General features: G+C 37.9%; 1 protein-coding gene across 7 annotated transcripts in view; it reads left to right on the top strand.

Moving 5' to 3' along the window:
- The first annotated feature begins 757 nt into the window (after positions 1-757).
- The window catches only part of MIPOL1 (mirror-image polydactyly 1), a 302,089-nt gene continuing 290,606 nt past the window's right edge, over positions 758-12,240 (top strand). For 5 of the 7 annotated variants that reach the window (XM_075926916.1, XM_075926909.1, XM_075926912.1 and 2 more), the window contains exon 1: positions 759-996. The gene's annotated coding sequence lies outside the window, so the exon portion shown is untranslated. Of the gene's footprint in view, positions 997-3,679; positions 3,714-12,240 lie in introns of all 7 variants that reach the window. The other 2 variants (XM_075926915.1, XM_075926918.1) reach the window with 2 other exon arrangements.

Genomic DNA, 12,240 nt, shown 5'->3' with positions numbered 1-12,240 from the left:
GCTCTGCGGAAGAACAGCCGTTCTTGCGCACAAGAATCCACCAGTGTAGAAATAGCCAGAGTGATTTAAACAGCCTGGGGCTCCAGCTGCTGTTGCTCCTGTGGTAGTGGCAGTGGTGGCCAAGCGTCCCAAAGCCCAGCAATTCTAAAAACCCTGGGACAATTGCCTCTTTTGCCCCGTCAGCAAGCCTGAAGACAAGTGCCCATTTTTGAAAAAAAAAAAAAAAAAAAAGTCAGAACAGCTAGGCCAGGGCTTACAAAGGGCCTGATACCAAATTATTAGTTGCCTTAGTGATACCATTAGTCAGTGAATAATCACCACTACACGTTCATTATTCAACTAACTTTATTCTTGAAAACAGCTTACGTCAGGGCCCCCATTCTATCCTTTCAGAAACAAGTACAGCAGTCGCTCCCCCTCTCCCTCATTGGAAAAAACACATCAGATTCTTCAAGTCAAAGCAAACCACACCAGCAACACAACAACAAACACAGGGCAGACAAGCACAGGAACTGTTCTCCTCCCCCAAAAGCCTTAGTGTGCTCCAGCCTATTAGCCAACTCCCACGCCTTTGCATCCCTTCCCCCTAAGTTCCCCACCACAGCGCGTCCCAAAGCAGCAAGTCAGTAGCAATCACCCAAATTCCCCCGCTAGAAGCGTCCACCGAAAGCTCCAACCCCCCCCGCTTCGTCGCTCGCTTCGGTGACCAGCTGATCAAATCCCGCCCAGTGTCTAGCTCCGCCTCCCACCCCCGGCTGTGCTGTTTGCTCCTCCTGACCTGCGGGAGCTCGCCTTTGCGCGCTCCCGTGGGCTGTGTGTTTCCTCCCCATCGGTGTCGCCAGGGCGCGCCCGCTGCCCTTGCCCGCCTGCGCTCGGGGCTTTGTTTGTCGGGCCGGGCTGACGGCGCGGGCCGGCGGCAGAGGGGGGCTGTGGGCACGCGCAGAGCAGTGTCTCCTCTTTGGGGTGCGTGGCACAAGCCGTAGGAGGAGGACACAGGTAATTGGCTCCCAGGAGCATTTCACCAGGCAGCTTAATCTGGGGGGCCTGGCGCTGCGTGTGTAGGATTCTTGGAGTTGCTGTGCTGGAGTTAGGATTTGCTCACACGTTGCCTGTGGGGAGACCCTGGGCTGGGCTCCAGTGGGGCATGTGTCTGTTGGATTGTGTGCTGCGAGCAGACCAGGGGGCTGTGTTCACTGCGTCCTGTGCTCAGCAGGACCACGCTCACACACGAGAGGGCTGCACGTGCGCTGTCTTTCCAACAACTCTCTGCCTCTGCTTCCCTGCCCTGCCTTGCCCAGTGCGTTACAGAATTCTGTTTGGGCTGTGGGCACGGGTGGGCCAAGTCAACTGTTTCATAGTGCGCCCGTCACAAAAGATTACTGCTGTCCTTATTAGAGGTAAAGGATATGTGGGCTGTAGCAACTGACCTACTCTCTAACCTCTGGAGGTACTCAGTCCTCCTAGCCGCTTGTGAGGAAACCTGTGTTGTGTCGATTCTGTCCCTGTGAATGCAGGATATCAGTCCCCAGGCGTCTTAATCCAGCCTTCAGATCACCTATATATACAGAGAGAGAGTGGAACCAAAAAAAAGTGACTTGAAGTGTGACATGGTTGTGGAGAGACATTCCAGAAAGTACTAGCTTCATTGGTTAGATATTGGAGGCTCAGAGAGAAGGTCCTTATTCTGAGTATTATGTAACAATTTGCAGGGAGTAGGAGGATGTAAAAGAGCCCTGTGTGCTTATATACCGTCTTTATCTTGATTAGAAGAGATCACTCTGATTCCAAAGGGCCATTAAACTATTCTTCCAGGAGTGAGCTAGATCTGGAAGTAACTCTGGGGCTGGGAGGGTACTGGGACTGGTCAATACAGAATGCGTGAAGTTCCACTGCACCTATATTTTGCAAACTTGCCAGTATATTTTGTAATTTGCGTATAATACTAGTCTCTCCCCACTTTACACAAGAGCATTGTGGGATAGGCCTGTATTACTAAATCTTCATAACTTATACCGCTGTGGTCTCATTCATATTTTATGAAGTTTTAAAATTCAAAATTAAACTAAACCCTAATTGCCAAACCAAGCAATACATTCTGTGATAGTGAGTAACATTAAAAAAAATAAATTTAGTAATGCAGTTCATGCAGATTAGTGAGGTTACACTGAAAGCAAGAAGTGACACACTTTAAGCTCAGGGACAATGATATTGACACTAACAGTCATCACTACTAGTATAGGGACCAGCACTGACTTCACTCTGACAGTCACCCTGGCAGCTGGAAGAGGCAAGCTGTCAAATATACTGGAGAGAGGAGGAGTTAAGTAAGATGTAAATAGAGATCTATAATTTACAGATGGAAAAGGCCTAAAATAATCGGGTATGCAACCCATCTCCTGGCCAACACATGAGTGATTACTATTTTGTATATATTTCTAGTGCTGTGTCTAGTTTAGCTGAAAATGTGTAAGTAATGGGACCACGCTAATAGATCTCACTGCAGAGAAATTTTCCTTGATAAGTCAGACTGAATTTTACCTTTCTAAATTTAATCTGCTATTACTCCCAGCTATCATGCTATATTCTTTCCATGAGTTCTTCTCCGTGCCTGTTTTTTTTTTTTTTAGACCAATCATGTAACTATTTAAAATTACTGCGTCTCAACATAAGATGTGGTGCTGTGAAATTCTGAAATGCATCGTTCAGTGAAGTCTGTGCCAAGCACCATCCATGATTATGCCTTTAATTGTTACTTAGACAATGTATATTTTTAGTTTTCATAAATCCAGAGTTTATAATTTTTATTGCTTTTGCTTGATTTGTTTATTGCTCTTGCCTTCTGCTGCAGGAGGTTGGGAATTTAAATATTTGTCTCAACTGTTACCCATAATTTTATGTAGTCAAATGCATTTGAGTTATATCCCCAGCTCCAGCAGCTCAGAATCACCAGGCTAGGCTGTTCTTGTAGTATTGTATGTGGGTAGGAATCAGTTACATTTGTGGACAAATGACAGCAGTAAAATATATTTCATGGGATCAACCAAAAATACAAAAGCATAGCACATAACACATTAGCTCAAACCTCTGAAGTCTGTGCTGGGGCTTCCTTTCACTTGTGTGGGTTAGCAAACATTTTAAACTCTAAAACCATGGTACGTTCACGTCTTGAATACTGCGTACAAATGTGGTTGCCTCATTTTAAAAAGATGTATTGGCATTGGAAATGGTTCAGAAAAGGGCAACAAAAATGATAAGGAGTTTGGAATGGGTCCCATATGAAGAGAGCTTAAAAAGGCTTGGACTTTTCATCTTAGAAAGAGGAGATTGGGGGGGATATAATAGAGGTCTATAAAATCATGACCGGAATGGAAAAAGTGAATAAGGAAAATTATTTACTTGTTCCCATAACATGAAGTTTTTCTTCATTTAGCACACAGTCAGCCTGTGGAACTCCTTGACAGAGGATGTTGTGACGATCAGGACTTTAACAGGGTTCAAAAACTAGATACGTTCATGGAGGTTAGGTCCATCAATGGCTATTAGCCAGGATGGGTAGGAATGGTGTCTCTAGCCTCTGTTAGTCAGAGACTGGAATGGATGACAGGAGAGCAATTGTGATGATTTCCTTTTGTGTTCATTTCCTTTGGGGCATCTGGCATTGGCTACTGCTGGAAGACAGGATAGTGGGCTTGATGGACCTTTAGTCTGACCAGGTATGGCCATTCTTATGTTCTCATGTTAAAATTAATTTGAAAAATTGATTCTAGATTAAGTTTAAGTACATGTCATCATATTTTCAACAGCTCAATATTGGTGAAAAGAGGATTTCTGGTTTCCCCTTCTCTTTAAAATTAAACTACAGTATTTGTGAAATGTTGTTTAAACATCACTGGAGATTGAGAAGTTCAGTTTATTTGCGGAACAGGTAAAGCATGGAAGACATCATGGCAAGCCCTCTCTCTCTCTGCATCAGTATGCCTCAATGCTGCTGGGGGCCTAACTGTAAGCATGAGAGGCAATGACTATGCTGTTGGCTGATAAAGTTTACTCCTTAGCATGTACAATATATCCACTTTTTATAGTTAAAGCACTTTATACGCTGGTTTGTACAAACTATCATCGAGTGCCTTTCATTACCAAATTTGATAGTAATTATTTGATGTGGATTCCCATGCACTAACTAGGACTCAACAGCAAAATGAGTGTAATAGAAACATTAATCAGTAATATATTCAGTGGATGGGCTTAGGCATGTTGTTATAACATTATATGGCTACATCTAAATAGCTTAAAATTAGAATAGCAAAAGCAATATGAACTTGAAGATGGCAAGAAGTGATATTTGAATTATCCTCACTGATCTTAGTGAGCTAAACAACTTTGGCTGAAGTTTTAGTATGTGTTGATTTGTGTAGATCCAGTAGAAGAGAGAACTTAACAATTGCTTGGGAGTTTACTACAGTTCTGCCCCCCTTGTAATAGGTGCTGTACAAGCACTTAAGGAGTAGGGATGTAAACAGATAACTGATTAATGGGTTACCCAGTAAGCATCACTCTTACTGGCGCCTGGCCCAACTGCACCCATGGGTCAGGGCATGCTCCATTTAGTTTAACTGGTTAACGTTTTAAATGAGATTTTACATCCCTATTAAGAAGATATGTGGCCACATATACCAAATACTAACAGATATGTACTCCAGAGCTGTTTGTGGCTTTCTTGATACTTAGAATCAGAAATAATATTGATGTTGAAGTAAATTTAATTACGATGGCTTGTAAATTTTTGTATTGCATCAACTGCTTACAATGCAACTGAAGATATCTTAATCAAAATGTAGAGCAAATTCAAAGATTTTTAACATTTATTCTCAGTGTATTAAAATGCTTCCATGTGCTTAACTATAGCATTGAATGCTACCTGGCAGACTAATTTGTAGGGTTTAATTTTAGTCAGCACACAGCAATCTTAGGTCAGTCTTATGTTTCCAAAAAGGTGTGTGTATCAGTAAACAGCATGAAAACAGCATATGAAAATAACTTGCATAATATCGTGTGTCACGGGAATTGGCTGAATCTCAATGAATAAATTACCAGATTAATTTTTACTTTTCAGAGGAATTGAGTCTTAACTGAAATTATGCAGATAATACAGATTGTACCTCCCTTGTCTGGCACCGTTGGGGCTTGACAGGTCCCAACCAAGGGGATTTGCTGGTCCAGGGGAGGTCATTCCCAGCAGGCCTATGCTACCCTGCTGTCCCTGGCTAGAGCACCATCCTGGCCCTGCTGCTGCCTGCCTAGCCTTGGCTCCCCAGGCTGGAGCGCCATGGCTGTTGCCAGGGCCAGAGCTCTGCAGTGGTCACTGCCGGCCTCATGCTACTGTGTAGCTGCAGGGGCTGGAACTCTTCTCCGACCCCAGGCTCCCGACTGAGTTGCTGTCCCCTCTCCCCCGCAGCTCCTGCCTCACAGCCCAACCTCCCTATACCTGGGCTTTGTGGTCCAGGAACGTCTGGCATCCTGCTGGACTACAGAGTCCTGGTTAAGAGATGTACAACCTGTACTGTAATTTGTCTGACAGTGGCTACTATTCATAGTGCTTTTAGCAAATTATTTTACAGCCAAATGTTTAAAGAAATTATTCTGTCAAATGATTAAAAACATCTAAATTGTGAGATTTAAAAAAAAGTTGCAACTAATCTCAGTTTAATCATGCTGTAAAAACAATAATAGAATAACTTTAAATTTATGATAAACATTTTGGATATTTTTCTACACTTTCAAATATAATTACAGCACAGAATACAAAATGTGCAGTTCTTACTTTATATAATTATTTTTATTGCAAATATTTGCATTGTAAAAAAAAAAAAGGTGCAATCCAGAAGCCTAAGTATGAAAGGATGTACAAATGTTTAACATATCTGACTCATAAATATCTTGCAACCCTAGCTACACACATGTCTCTTCTCACTTTTAGTTTCCAGTGTAAATAAGAAAGTGGGCAGTCTTACCTTCTGTAAATATCAACAAACTTGTTTCTTTTAGGCTATGTCTACACTGTAGGCTGCTTGTGCAAGAGTTCTTGTGCAAAAGTTCTTGCGTCCATTGCAAGAGTGCGTCCACACTGCCATGTGCTTTTGCTCAAGAGATATACTTTTGTGCAAGAGCGTCCGTGGCAGTGTGGACGCTCTCTTGTGCAAGAAAGCTCTGGTGGCCATTTTAAAATGTTCCCATCCACACTTATTCCTCATGGGGAGAGGAATAACTCTTGCGCAAAAAGCCCTCTCTTCTGATGATCTACTGTAAACTTTCTTGCTCAAGAACAGGCTTGCAGTGTGGACACTCCGCATGTTTTTGCGCAAGAACAGATGTTCTTGTGCAAGAAGCTTGCAGTGTAGACATAGCCATAGTAATTTGTTTAAAAAGAAGTAGGACCGAGTGGACTTGTCGGCTATAAGGTTTCACGTTGTTTTGTTTTTGAATAAAGTTATGTGGGGAAAAATCTACATTTGTAAACAGCGCAATCTCCTTATTATGAAAGAGCAAATTTCATTTGTTTCATTGTGACAAACATTTGTAATCCAAAATCCTATAAAGTGAGCACAATACACTTATTCTGTCGTAATTTAAATCAGTATATATGAAAATGTAGAAAAACATCCAGAATATTTATCATAAATTGGTATTCCATTGTTTAACAATGATATTTAAAAGTGCAATTAATCATGACTAATTTTTAAATTTAGTTAATTTTTGTGTTCATTTCTTTAACTATGAATTCATAGAAGTAAAATCTTTCTTTCTCATTTCTGAAGGAGGGAGGGAGGATAATGTACAATTGAATTGATTCTGAAGTTGGAACCATACTCTTTCTTTGGTGTATGTAAAATTAATGAAAATATTCTTTCAAAAAGAAGATTTATTTGCATTAAAGAGATAATGGTTATATGCAGAGCTTTACTTTCAAAATGTAGTTTATCATCTCACTTTACAAGCAGAAGAAAAAGATAGGCTGAAAAAGAGCACAAGGAATAATTGCCTTTCTTGTTTCTGGACTTCATTTAAAATATTCAGTATCGAAAAGAGTCACATAATTTTGTCGTAATTTTATTTACAGGTATAGACACAGATATTACCAAAATATTGTTTTCTGTTTTTTGTAGAGAATAAGTGTGCTAGACTGTTGTTCTAGATCTCGGTTGATATCTTCTTCCTAGTGAGGAAAATTGATATGCATATCACAATTTATAGTAATTGAACTAGTCAATTAAGATCTTTATTTTCAATTTAATGGCAAAACTCCCATCAATTCCAATAATGTGGGATTGTGTCCTAGGTGTGGAAGAAATAATTGGTAATAGATTCATCGCCTGGTGGTCATTACAGTTTAACGATCTAGAATTTACCAAAATGAGCCAAGGAGCTCCACATAACAACATAATGGCCAAAATCAACTCTTACTTTCATCCTGGCTAACTCCACTGAAGGCAGGATCTTGACATTGTGTAATATGTTCATTTGAATATGGAACCAAACTTGCAGTAAACTAAATTGTATGCATTTCTATCTGACAAAAAGGCAAAATCTAAATTCTTTACTACTAGTATAAATGAATATATTAATAAAATGGGGAAAACGTTTAATTCCTTGCTGAGCAATGCCACTTATAAAGTTCAGGACTGAATAGTCTGGGGGGTTTTTTTGTGGGGGAGGGGAGAAGACAGTATCTGCTGTTAGTGTTTTAGTTTGTATCCAAACTTCATCTGAGATTGAGTAATCTTTTTTGCATAAATGCAAGGGAGTTTAATAGAAAGTTTCTCCTGTGATCCAGAATTGGGGTATTTGAAATAAATTGGCTGAGTTTTAAATAATATTTAGAAAATACGGAGGTATTCTAATGATTTCTTCTTGCTCTAAAAAGTGCTGAAAATCTTAATAAAATTTTTCAATGGAATAGATTCCTTACACATTTTACAGATACTGATTTATCAAGTGGTACCAAACTTAGATTGGGTTGAGAGAAGCACAATAAGGCTCTTTCAAGCATACTAATGGATATGTATGAATTTTAATTTTTTAAATTTGTCACATAATTTGTACAATTAAAAAGTTGTGCTGCATTCCAATTTTCAATGCATAAATCTTTGCAGGACTGGGGTCTTAATTTGTGTTGTATTAATTACATCAATTTGTTTTCTTTAAGAGAATTAAGGTCCACTTCAGTTTACCTGCAGTACTACATTCAGCAGTATATACTAAGTGCAGGATTCAAGTATTAACCCCTTCTTTGTTTGTATTATACTACATCAGCTAGTGAGAAGACTGCCCCATTTGTGGATGTATTAAAAATATTTGTGATATAAGAATGAAATATTGCACCTATTTTACATTTTGACCGTTTTCCCTTTTGTATTATAGATTAGCTTAATTTTAAGAACTTGCTTGGCAGAAAGACAAGTTTATATACAGAGAAGTGGTTGTTTCCAGCAGAGTTGGAATGGATTAAAATAACATTGGGGAAGGCTTGCATTCATGTGTTGTTTTGCTGGTACAAGCACACCACTCCGTGGCTTTTTAGTTTATCGCAGCAGGATTCTTATCTAAACATTTCAGAAGTAGGAATTGCTCACGAGCCATTCTACATGCAGAAAGTGTTCCTCCATGCATGAATTGCTTACCAACCACTGGAAGAAGGTGTTATTTGCTCAAGTAACTTTATTTGGTTTGGAATACATATTTTATTTTAATTAATTTTATTCTGTTTGTGTGATGGTGCAGTTGCTGCTTAAGAACTTGCTTAGACACATGAGTATTAATATCCTGCTTTTAAAAAATGTATGTTTTGGAAGCCTTACTTCTGTATATTTAGTTACGACATAAGCCTTTGTATTGTGTCTATAAGCACTAACACACTTATTCTATATGTCATCTTTTATCTTTTGATCCATCAAACAGTAGAGTGAACCTGCTCTATTATTTGAATTAACCTTCCCATAGATTGTCACTTGGAATTCAACATGAGGCCATCAGCACCAAAAGCACAGGCCTCTCTACCATTTGAACCAAAGGAGTAGCTCTGTTATTGAGGAACAATACTAAATTCTACTAGTCACTAGAGGGGAGTATGACACACTTAGCCTGTGTGTTACGTGTTATTGTATAAAGCAATTATTGTTAGACCTGAGGTACTAAATGCTAAATCTTTTACTTGTCCTGGACTAAATGTTCCAAGTACTAGACATCATGCAAAAAAACTAAATTTGTAATGTCTCACTTTCTGAAAAGTAGTGGTGTTTTAATTGAAAAATGTTTAGAAGCTTACTGTGTAAGCATGTGTGCCATGTTGAATGGTGTATTTTGTACATTTTTAAGAAAAGAGAAAATAGTTCTGGCTGAGATGGATTAGAAGGGAAGAGTGCAAGGTGCACATGGTGATGCCATTTATTGCCTTGATGTCAACACTTGTACACAGCTTGTGTTGCCAATCCTCCGGGGTTATCCTGGAGGAATAAAAGATTAGTACAATATTATGATGAATACCACAAATTAAAGAAAATATACAGTAAATATGGACTTATTTTAAAAAGGCACTTCTTAATTTAAGTCTTATGACCTGATCCAAAGTCCACTGAAGTCAGCAGAAAAAATCCCAGTGACTTGAATGGGTTTTGTGAATTCTGCAGTGTAAATCCAGGATTTCAACTTTTAAATAGTTTTCTTGCTTTTGTGGAAATAATTCAGATACTCCATGTTATCTAGATATTGTTTGGTAACTAAAGAAGGTGTGTATATGTAAGTGTGGTATTTTTCTGTGTGTGTGCACTTACACCTTCTAAATATATTAGGATGTAAATGTATTCATTATAGATAACACTAATAACATTGTGTAGTTTAATGCCTGGTAAAACAATCCCATCACTTATATCTTCAAAAAAATTTTCTCAGGTTAAATTGCTTTTGTTATCACAAGTATTATCTTTAGATGTGTAATAAAGTTAATATTCTATTGGATACATTGCTTAATAGTATCAAAGTAAACCATTCAAATATGTAGCTATTTGATTTTAGTCTGTTTTCAACCATAATCAGTTGTTTTTGTTGCTTATGTCAAGATTTCATGAGCTTGTTGACATTCTAAATTAAGAATGTTAAAAAATAAATATAAAGATGCAGTTAAACATTTCAGTTCTTGTGATTTATCTTTAAAGAAAAGCAAACATACAACATTTTATAAATCTGCTTTCTTGGCTCTGTCTCAAAAGCTGTTTGTTTTTATTAGACCACAGGAACGCTAAAGTTAAGCATTTGTATTTGCACCTGACTATAGATCATGAAAAAGGATATAGATCCACACCTATATCCTTGTGAAGTAGAATACATCCTAATTTCACTGTTCCTTAAAGGAACACTGCATAAAATAATGTTACTATTTTTGCTAGTCACACTTTAAATATTTTTAATAATGAACTGCAATAATTTTAAAATGCCAACATTGCTTACATTAATCTTGAGAGATGTTTCTTTGTTAATCCCCTTCCCTACAAAAAACAAACAAAAACCGCAACAACCCCAACCTGGAAGTGTGTTAAGTAGTGATCTGATCATCTACCTCCCACCCCAGTTCTCTGATTTATTGTGTTACCAAATAGCAGGTGAAAACAAATGTGGCACATATTTTTCCTTATGAGGAAAAATAATAAATTGAGATTATATTTTCACTTTTAAAATTCATGATGTTGATGCATTTACATTTTTGTAAATTTGAAGAAATGAAATGCATATGTGTCTAGAACAATGCTACTTTGCAAATAAGTTATCTGTCATACGTATTTTTCTGAGATATATGAAGTTTACATGAGCATGAGGAATGAATACTTTATGCTTGTTTTCATGTCTTGATTTGAATAACTATTAGACTAATTGTGGTGGTTAGGAGCTTCTTGAAATACATGTTGAGAATACATTTTCTGAGAGCAACAAAGGAGATCACAGACCGATGAAGAATGTCACTTAGGTTTTTTTCTTTCCTTCAGGAGTTTTTCTGAGGGTGCTGAACTGTTAAAAACATCTTGAAAAAATATAGCTTTTTTTGATATATTTTTAGTATCTTTAAACACTAGATGGAGCTATGTGCCAACAGTGGATCTCTAAAATAACATTAGAATACTGGTTATCCACTCTCCTCCCCTCCCAAAAAACCTCCTATATGTGAGTGCTTTCATTCCTATGGTTCTGTAGTGCATTTTTTACTATATACAACATGTTAAAACTTCAATTTTGAAATGTAGTGTACAAACTAAAGACACTGATCCTGCATTGACACAACTAGGGCTGTTTGTAGTATCAATTTAGCCATTGAGTATTTAATTGGAAAAACGGAATATAACTACAGAAAATAGGTCAGCAAAAAACTATGCACTTTATTGTGCCTGATGCATATTCATACCCTCAATTTAAGAAGTCAGTAGCATGAATGACTTGAATCAATTTGGCTTATTACCAAATTAAGCTAAATCCATATTGGTCACTCTTAAGCTGATTTAGGAGTGTCAACACAAAGGGAATTGCACTAATTGATCAAAATAGTGCCATTTCTGTGTGTTAACATTATGAGAGTGAAACAGCATCTAAAGAGCAGAATGTTGTGGTTACAGTGACACTACCACTCTGTTTTTACTGGGGAGGAGGACCTACTGAAATACTGTCTGAAAGAGTGTAAATATATAGTATTGATTGAAAAACGCTGCCATCCTAAAGATCAGTGTTTAAAACTATTAAAATTTGGACCATTTCAGTGTTGTCTGAAAATAAATTATAGTGCATCACATTTGCTGCTTTTGGTCATTCAAATAATCAGGAAATTGTGTCCCAGTTTTCCTAGATCTGACTAACACTATTGTGCAATAACAGTGTTATGCAATATCTGGTATTCCAAAAACAAGGGATTAATTTATTCCCAAAAGTTATGGATTTAGTTGACTAGTATTGCAAGCTGAAGTAGTGTCAGGAAGTGAATTCCAGGCATGGTGTTACACATGAGACAGTGAAAAGCAATGTTTGGGCATTTGTCAAAAAGAAATGTAAAGAACAAGTTAGTTTCCTAAGAACTTTGTCTTTAAGTTCTTTGATGTTTGAAGCACACTTGCCTTTACTCACATGTTATAGTTCTGCAAATTATCTTTATGGGATTTTTTCACAGCACAATTCAATGCTATTGCACAGTGTCATTAACCAGTTACA

This window comes from Pelodiscus sinensis, chromosome 4 (assembly GCF_049634645.1).
Source record: "Pelodiscus sinensis isolate JC-2024 chromosome 4, ASM4963464v1, whole genome shotgun sequence".
NCBI classification, from domain to species: Eukaryota; Metazoa; Chordata; order Testudines; family Trionychidae; genus Pelodiscus; species Pelodiscus sinensis.
The sequence above is the reverse complement of the archived record's forward strand: the minus strand, read 5'-3'. Positions and strand labels throughout refer to the sequence as shown.